Below are 9,242 nucleotides of genomic sequence, written 5' to 3'. Positions count from 1 at the left end.
GGGAAATAAGTCCGGGCTTGGGCTTGGGCAGAGAATCTAAACTCTACCTCCAAGCAGCACAGCACAAGGGGGAAGTGGGTGCAATGCGGAAGGCGTAGCTGCCGCTGGAGCCAGGTCAAACCAACCAATAGAAACTCTTCACTCATCCACCAGAGTAGGCCCCGCCCATCAAGTGCAGTTGAATTCGCAAGCAAAACTTTAGAATTTGCAACCAAAGAGGACTGATTTGCAGGCAAAGGTTTTTAACTTGAAAGCAAAGAGGACTGATTTAAAAGCAAAATGGTTTTGAGTTTTGATTGAAGTTGAAGAAATATGCTCTCTCATATTTTTTTTTCAAATTGCAACCTGTTCTGTTTCGATCTCAAAAAAAAAAAATTTGATTGCCACTTACTCTCTTTTGCTCTCAAATCTCTTTTTTGGTTTCAAATCTATTCTATTTGATTGAATAATAAAGGAACAAAATTCTCTCCATAGTCATGTAATTTAAAGTTATAGTTTCAGTGGATTCAGGCTGGCTCTGCACGGGCTGGCTGCCTTTTGGCGCTAAACGCCGACCGAGTCCTCTCCCAGGGACCGAACTGCCGGACTCTACCTGGACGAGGTGGTCTCGGTCAAAGAAGGCACACCGCTTCCTTGCCTGTTTTGGTGGCTTCGCTTTGTAAACACGACCTCCTCCCTCCGACTGCTGTGAGGCGTCTCGTCTCTTTCTGTTTTTAATGTCATATGCCTTATCGGCATGCATGGAAGGTAAACGATATTTCTAAGGTGTAAAGAATACGATAAAAATTGAATTGTAAGTAATTGAGATTAAACACAAGCAAGGAAATGGCAAAATTAAGTTGCCATGTACCTGAACTTCTCAGGCTGGGCTCTGTCTTAATTCCCAGTGCAGGTCCCTCGTCTCACTCACTGGAGGGACAGAGTGTGTTTATCTAGTAGCCTCATTTTAAAAGTTCACAGGAAAAAAGAGCATATCAACTAAAGAATTAGTTATTCAAGCCAAGCCTGGTTTGTATTCAGCGAGATATGGTATGTGCCGCTAGAGACTGTTATGCTTCTGAGAGACTGTTGGATGGGTACCGCCCCCTGATGGATATGCAAATATAATGCCACTGGGCTGGTTTTAAGACAAGTACTGCCGTAAATGTATACATTTTTGTAGTCTTTTTTGACAATGCTAACTTAACACATTGCCGTAAATAAAGGAACGTAGGCTGTGTTTCTTTTGGATGTTATGTTGGTGGGATGTTGGCATATAGACAGTAATTACACGTGGGATTCTTGCGATATGATAGCAAAGTAATATGTCTAAATTTATGCCTATAAAGTACTTCAAGCTAATGAAAGAGATAGCCGTAGCTAACATGGCTACTGTTAGCCCAATGGCTACTGTTAGCCCAGCCACCGTAGCCAGTCTGACTAATCGATAGCAGAAACTTTGAGCCAACCAACTAAACAATAATTACTGACAGGTTTCCTTTATATGGAGAACACAGTAATACATTACTTGATATAAAATGTAGCCTACTTCGCCGATTATTTTGAGATATTTTCTAACTATTGTCAATCTATGTGTGTGTGTGTGTAAATATCACATCAGATATATATATGTACATGTATACCGTCATGTGTTGGTGGAATATCAGTGGCATAACAGCGGCATACCACTCCGAGGAACGGTATAAGAGTCTGGGGATCGGTATATGCCGCTGAGCAGCAATCGACATACCTTTGGCCACCACTCTGAGGAACGGTATAAGAGCCTGGGGATCGGTATATGCCGCTGAGCAGGTGGTATAAGCCGCTGAGCAGCAATCGACATACCTTTAGCCACTTTTCGATCTCGGCGTCACTCAACAACTGATCAAAAAAAGAGGGGAGGTAAGTTGTTTCTGTTTAATATTAGCAAAGCATACCCTACATTTATTCCAAATTTATTGTGGGAATATTGACTGTAGTTTCTTAACTTGCTGTGGCAACAGAGGTTTTTATTGTGCTCTCGTTTTTAAAATGTTGTCCCTATGTTACAGAATGAGTGTGGGAGCCACAGGAATGCACGTGTAAAGGAGAAAGATATAGGGAGGACGAGCAGCAAAGGGCAGCAAGCCACACTTGAACCCAGATCACCAAAGGAAAAAGAGAGCCTCACAGCATAATCTCCACCCTGTGAGCCACTGATGCACCCCATTTAACCCACAGTAAGGTAAAAGTGTATGGAATGGCAGTGTAAGCTCTGCACATTTGTGGCATCATCGAAGGGGGGACTTCTTAAACACTATCGACTGAAACATGGACATTTTGGTCGTGGACATTTTCTGCCTTGTATTCATTTGAACTGTCCGTGTTCCTTTAAAACTTGGGGTGGCTTGCGTACACACTTGTATAGAGCTCACCAATCTTTAAATTTAACTTTAACTTTATTTTTATTTGTATGGCACTTTTCATACATATAGTAACACAAAGTGCCTCACAGAGGATAAAAACATAAAAGAGGAAACTGAAAATCAACGAGATGTGATAGCTTTTAAATGTAACATTTGTGACTCGTGCTTTCCAAATACAAAAGATTATTTTCAAAACATTAACTCTCATCTGAAAAGACTAGAAACAATAGTGTGTGTATTTGTGAGTTCAAAACAAACATATATGGTACTTATGCTACTCACAGAAGTCGAAAGCACCAATCTTACTCATGTGATGACTTAAAGACTGATGTGATTGTAAAACTTCCTGTTTCTACCAGTGTTCAACAGAATGAAAGCCATTTTTCATCAGTAGAATCAATTGATGATGTGGAATTGGATATTACTGTAGATTTGGATTGCGAAGGACATACAAGTGCATTTGTGGAAGTAATTGGTTCTCTCTTGTTGAAGTTAGAAAGCATTTATAATGTCGCAGGTAAATGTTTAGATGACTTGGTGGAACAGCTCCAGTTTATTTGCGCATCATCGCAGTACATTCCAAATTTAGTGAGAGACATTTTGACACAGAATAACTGCACTGTTGATGAAAATGTTATCAGTGAGTTAGTTGAAAAATTACAACTCTGTAATCTTCTAACTAAAGCTTTTGGTCCTGATGGTCCTTTTCATTCTAAGTATAAGAGGGGCAAAAACTTCAATTTTATCGAGCCAGTTGAATATATATTTGATCCACTGGACAGTTGTTCTTTTCAATATGTACCCATCCTACAATCCTTACAGCAACTGTTAAACAATAAAGGCGTTGTAAGTAAAATACTGACAAGACATTCAGGCAATGCGTCACAGCTTTCATCCCTTCTAAATGGCAAATGTTTTAAGTTAAATGAGTTTCACACAGATGGGGAGCTAAGAATTTCACTTATACTTTATGTGGATGATTTTGAAATATGTACTCCACTTGGAACCTCACGGAAAAAACATAAAATGACAGCCATGTATTGGGTACTTGCAGATGTGCCATCAGAATTGAGATCCCAATTAACATCAATTAATTTGGCACTTTTTTGCAAAGCTAATGATGTTAAGAAATTTGGCTATGAAACTGTCCTGGAGCCTCTCTTGAAGGACCTTATTACATTGGAGGAAGAAGGCATTCTTTTCCTACCAGTGGCAAAAATATTAGAGGAACAGTTTTTTGTGTTGCAGCGGATAATCTTGGTGCTCATTCTTTGAGTGGCCTGGTGGAAAGTTTTACTGGGCATTACGTATGTAGATTTTGTATTGGGGACCATTCAGACTACCAGCAAAAAGAGGTGCATTCTGGGTTTTTTCCACCAAGAACAAAGGAGTATTATACTTTACATGTTCAATCTGCAAAGGAAAACCCTGATCTGGTACATTGTAACGGTGTAAAGAAGGTTTGTCCCTTAACAGAAAAATTGAAGCATTTCCATTTTGTGACAGGGTACCCACCAGATGTGCTCCACGACCTCTTGGAAGGAATAATACCTTTGGAGTTGGCACTATGTTTTAACTTGTTTGTAAAAAAGCAGTATTTCACTCTTTTACAACTGAACAATTTAATTACTGCGTTTCCATATAATTGGACCGATAAAACTGACCGCCCCCAACCCATTCCACTAAATCTTTCTTCTCGCAGATCTATTGGTGGAAACGCACACGAGAATTGGACACTACTGAGATTATTACCATTTATAATTGGTGCAAAGGTGCCATTCAGTGATCCCGCATGACAAGTTCTCATGACATTAAAAGATATTACTGAACTCGTGGTATCCCCTATTCATAACGAGGACAGTAAGGACAGTTATCTCGATACATTGATATCTGAACATCGCCATAGACTGTTGGAAGTTTTTCCTGACTATAACTTAACTCCTAAGTGCCATTTCTTGGAACATTATCCAGACATGATAAAATGCTTTGGACCTTTGGTTTGTGTCTGGACTATGCGCTTTGAGGCAAAGCATAGTTTTTTCAAGCGTATTGTTAGACACACAAACAGTTACAGAAACATTCTACTCAGTCTCGCCACACAGCACCAAATGATGATGTCATATCATTTACATGCTGATGCTTTGAAACCTGCATTATGTGTGAGTAAAGTAACTAGTATTCCATTGGCATTGCTGCATGAGGAAATACAGGAGTCTTTTATAAAAGTATATCCAACACAAACCACAGTGGAGCTGACAAATGCACTGTCATATCATGGAACCAGATATGCAGTTGGGATGATTTTGCCTCATGGATCTACCGGTGGTCTACCCGATTTTGTGGAAATTTCACAAATTGTGATTGTAGGCAGTGATCTTAATTTCATTGTTAAGTTGCTTAACAGTTGGTATTATGAACATTTTAGGGGGGTTGTTTTGGAGCACTCTGGGAAGGTGACTCTGCTGCACATACAGCAACTTAGTGATACATACCCCTTGGCAGCATACTGTGTGGGAGGGAAACGCATGGTCAGTTTAAAAAGAGACATTATTGTCCAGTAGTAGGTGAAAAAGCTAAAAGCATCAACTGTACAGCAATCCTACTCTGATTTCCAGTTGTGAATTTGTTATGAAAATTATGTACCTCATGTACTTCATGAAGAGAGATGTGAACTAAAGGAATGGAATGTTCAATGTAACTGTTTAATGTGACCTGTGAACTGTGACCCTTTGTATTGTAAGGTATTGAGTAAATCACTCAAGGTATTGAATGTATACTCAATATTATCACTTCCTTCTTTGTGAGTGATTACTTTAAGTACAGAAGGGCAGGGTGAGAACACACCCACAGAGACAGGTGAATACCATGCGTTTCTTCTCAGAAGTTGAGTCTTCACTTTGTAACAGACCTGCTTGTTGCTTTGTGAATGCTCCTCTTGTACAAGATTAAACCCTTGTTTGAATTTTGAGCTGACTCCGATCTCCTTCCTCCAGTTCTAAATTATTGCAGAATTATTTTAACAGAATTGTTTTCATACAGATGGACCCTGTTGTTGTGAAGGTGATTATAGATCATCATAGTGAGAAGCTCACACTGTCATCAGAGATGCCAGACACAGTGGAGCAATTGCATAAGACTGTGAAGGACACTTTCCAGATCTATGAGGAATTCACCCTCCATTGCTTTGATGAGGACTTTGGGGATTTCTTCTCAATTCATTCTACTAACGAGATTAAACATAAAGGGACAATCAAGGTGGTCATTATTCCATCCATAGTGCTCTCATTAGCAACACTGGAGACTGAAAATGTGGCAGATGCAGACAATGTGAGTGACACCTCCAGTTTGACTTCAAAAACACCATCCTCTAGTTCTGCAGACTACCAGTCAGATGGCACATCATCAGTGTCATCACAAGGCACTGTCTTATTAAGCCCTGAAAGGGCATTGTGGCCATGTGAAATTGAAATTCCACGTTTTTCAGTTGCTACAGAGGCGGTACTGAGGAATGCGAATGAACAGTTTTTGAAAAATGGAACTGTCCTCAACAACCCCAAGGTCAAGTCTGAAATAATGGAAAGGCTGGCAGGTTACATGTGCAGTTACACTGCCTATCCCACAGGCCTTCAGGTTGGACAGGTTGCAGAAGCCTTAGTCCAAAAACACCCATGTCTAACAGAACCTGGAAGTCGCAACGGATGGATTGGATGGATGTACAGCCTAAAATACAAGATGGGGAATTATAGGTCCAAGTTAAGAAATCTTGGATTTCCTGAAGTTACGTGCAATTCTCTCAAAAACAAGCGTCCTGGTGAGAGGAAACCAGCCCAAAATGTTAAAAAAGCACGCAAAGGGGAAGTGATGTATCTCCCACATTATCCTTCAGGAGAAAGCAGTGAACACCAAGAGCAACAGCGGCTCAAAATTCTGTCTGAATTAAAGAAGAGAGAGAGGGCAACCATCAATGAATTGATGTCCAACACTTTTGCTCATCGAAGACAGGATGTTAGTCTTCAACTGAGCATCAAAGAGATCAAGGAAAGGTGGCCTGCCTTGTTCGATGTGTCACAGGTGAGAAAATTTAATTTCTCCAACACGGTTTAACACAAATATGCCTTGGGCAGAAGAGGCTGAAATTCAGAAATTGTATTGTTTAAATCTAAGTTTGTAAATTTGGCCCTGTCCTTTTTTTTTTTTTTTTTTTCTTTTCTTTATTTCTCAGGTCAATGCTGAGTTCCATCGAATTACCACCGTAAATCTTGAGGCCAAATTCATGTTCATGTTAGACCACTACACCCCTAAACTGCTTGCCATCTTCCAAGCCAAGAAAGGTGCTGCTGGAGAGAGACATCGTACAGAAATGAATATTCTACTCCAGGTATTTCGGTTTACTCCTCTGTTGAAATGCTTCTTTCCCTCACCTGTCTTGTCACCACTCTTTTCTCTTCTAGACCTAATTTACTTCTCAAATAACTGACTCTTCTGTACTCGTGCATTTAACACAAGATCATATGCCTCATGCAGCCTTTATTCCACCACAGTGTTTCTCAATCTCCTCTAACCATCTGTCTTCTTCATATACAACATACACTCTCCACATTATTGCTCCTCTACCCATTTGCCTACCACACTGTTTTATCTTTCATTCCTTTTTCTCTGTTTCAGTGTGAGTATATTCTGAGTAGACTTTTAAAGAATATATCACATGGCAAACATGACTTCAAGGTTGCGGTGATCACTCCAGATGGGGGCTGAATGATATAATGAATTTTTATAGAAATTGCAATGTTTTACCAACTGCTTCAATAAATTTTGTTTCATTTTTCAGTGTAGTCAAATCTGTTATAATATTTAAAGTAAAAGGGCCAAAATGTGCACTGAGGAGAGTGACTGCTGAATCTTGTCAGCTGTTTAAATACATTTTCTCCTTAACAGAGTGGAATTCCCATAGAGAAAACCAGAGAAGTTGTCATCCGATGTCTCATTGATCACCTCGGTGAAGATGTGGGTGCCTTAATCAAGGAGTTTGAGGTGAGTGCAATAGATGACTTTCAGTAATCTGTAAATTTTAAAGTGTGTCCGCTGAATACATAGTCAGCTATAACAACTATTAATTGGCACTTTGACTTTTTGTGTCTATTGGAAAGACTGCAACATTAGTCTTGTAGCTTATATCCAAATCATTTTGGATTTTGCAAACCTAATACACCAAATATTTTCTAAATTTAAAGTAATTCCATATTGGCGTGACGTTCAGTTCAAATCTTTTTTATTTATATAGTGCCACTTAACAACAGATGTAATCTGCAGAGAGGACTTATCTTCACAGATAATGTTTAATTTCAATAGTTTCTATTGGTTAAAAAACACTGCCACACTGACATTGTCAAAAAACTATTTGCTTCCCCTCTCATACACCCCCCCCCCCACACTACATTATGGCACCAACAGACATATTGCTAAGTCCAGTTATGACCTGGATGAATGAGAATATACACGGATACCTTCAATAGTGGTGAGGTCAGTATTATTATTGTTTTTATTTGCATGTGTCTGTTCACATCATTCAAATTTGGCATATATGCTAGTTAAAATAATAGACTTACAACATGATGTTTGTATAGCTGATTTATGTAGTTAGTTTGGTAATTTTTTTTATTTTGGTGACATCCTGCCTGCTATAACCAGTTTCCTTTACAATGTCTACAGAATTGTGATGATTCAACTGTCAATGTGGAAGAAGAGCTGGCAGCAGAGACGATGGCTCTGTACCTTGTGCGTAATGAAGATGGACAAGTCAGGGATGTAGGGATCATCATTGAGGGTTCCATCATACTCAACCACCTTGGGGATCTCAGCAGAGCCTGCTGCTACTTGCTTGGACTAACTTATGCCTTGGACCTCAAATACCCCAAAACTCTGAAATACATTTTTGACGTATTTCAAAAAATGCTCGTTGAAGTGGATGCTGGAAACCTGTCAACAAAGGTGCAACGATTGAAAAACAATGTAATGATATAGATGTCTGTGGGGTAGATGAGCACAGATGAGACTCATACCCAACTGAACCATGCGTGTAAGGCAAAAAACAGACTTTACCCTGAGTAATTAGTGAGGTTCTTCTGGACAGAAAATTCTATGGCTTCATTTCGTCAAACCACCGCCATGTGTTGTCTGACTGATTGCATGATCTGATGTTTTTATGATTGTACATCTACATTTTGCATTAATATGCGTTTTATTTATTTCTTTGATCATTCCTGTGAGGCATGAGGCATCCAATTTTCGAGTTTCGAGTCAAGAGTTTCGAGGCAGTTTCACCAGAAGTGACATAAATGTTGTACTTCTAAAGGAGAAAGTAGTTTTTGTATTTTCAGTTTGGAGTATCTGTAATTGTGAGAAGTGCAGGTGTTTAAAAAAGCATAAGAGATGACCAATGTATTGTCATATCAAATTGTGAAGCCAAATATGCTGTGGAGATGATTTTGCTCTTGTGTCACAGATTGTGATAGGCCTACTAGTCTTCAATGTGTTTAGTGTGAAGATTACCCCTTGCATTAATATGCATCTTTATCTTTTTTTCCATGGCCATTTGGCAAGAAGCATTTTAGTTCAGATGCATTTGATCTTGATCTTGGGTATCCTGAATTGCCTTTCCTGTAACAGCTTTGAATGTGCTGCTGTATGTTGTCTCCACATAACTTGAGTGGTAAGACTGACGGACATGTTGATGAGTTAAATGTTAGTTGAACCCCTCTGTTGCGGTGATATAGCTCCAGTTCTTGTGGAGAAGTTGCTAAGTATTTTAAAAATTCCTTGAAATGCACTTTTATGTATTTGGTATGTGCATATACTAAG

At 39.3% G+C, this 9,242-nt stretch overlaps 1 long non-coding RNA gene across 1 annotated transcript; it reads left to right on the top strand.

Annotated features, from left to right (window-relative positions):
• The first annotated feature begins 6,672 nt into the window (after positions 1 to 6,672).
• Positions 6,673 to 9,242, top strand: LOC311250076. Its single transcript, XR_014621244.1, has 3 exons — positions 6,673 to 6,762; positions 7,320 to 7,415; positions 8,094 to 9,242. It is a non-coding gene; the product is annotated as an uncharacterized lncRNA (long non-coding RNA).

This window comes from Pagrus pagrus (assembly GCF_965226575.1).
Source record: "Pagrus pagrus genome assembly, chromosome: 21".
NCBI classification, from domain to species: Eukaryota; Metazoa; Chordata; class Actinopteri; order Spariformes; family Sparidae; genus Pagrus; species Pagrus pagrus.
This window is presented reverse-complemented; position numbering and strand designations above follow the sequence as displayed.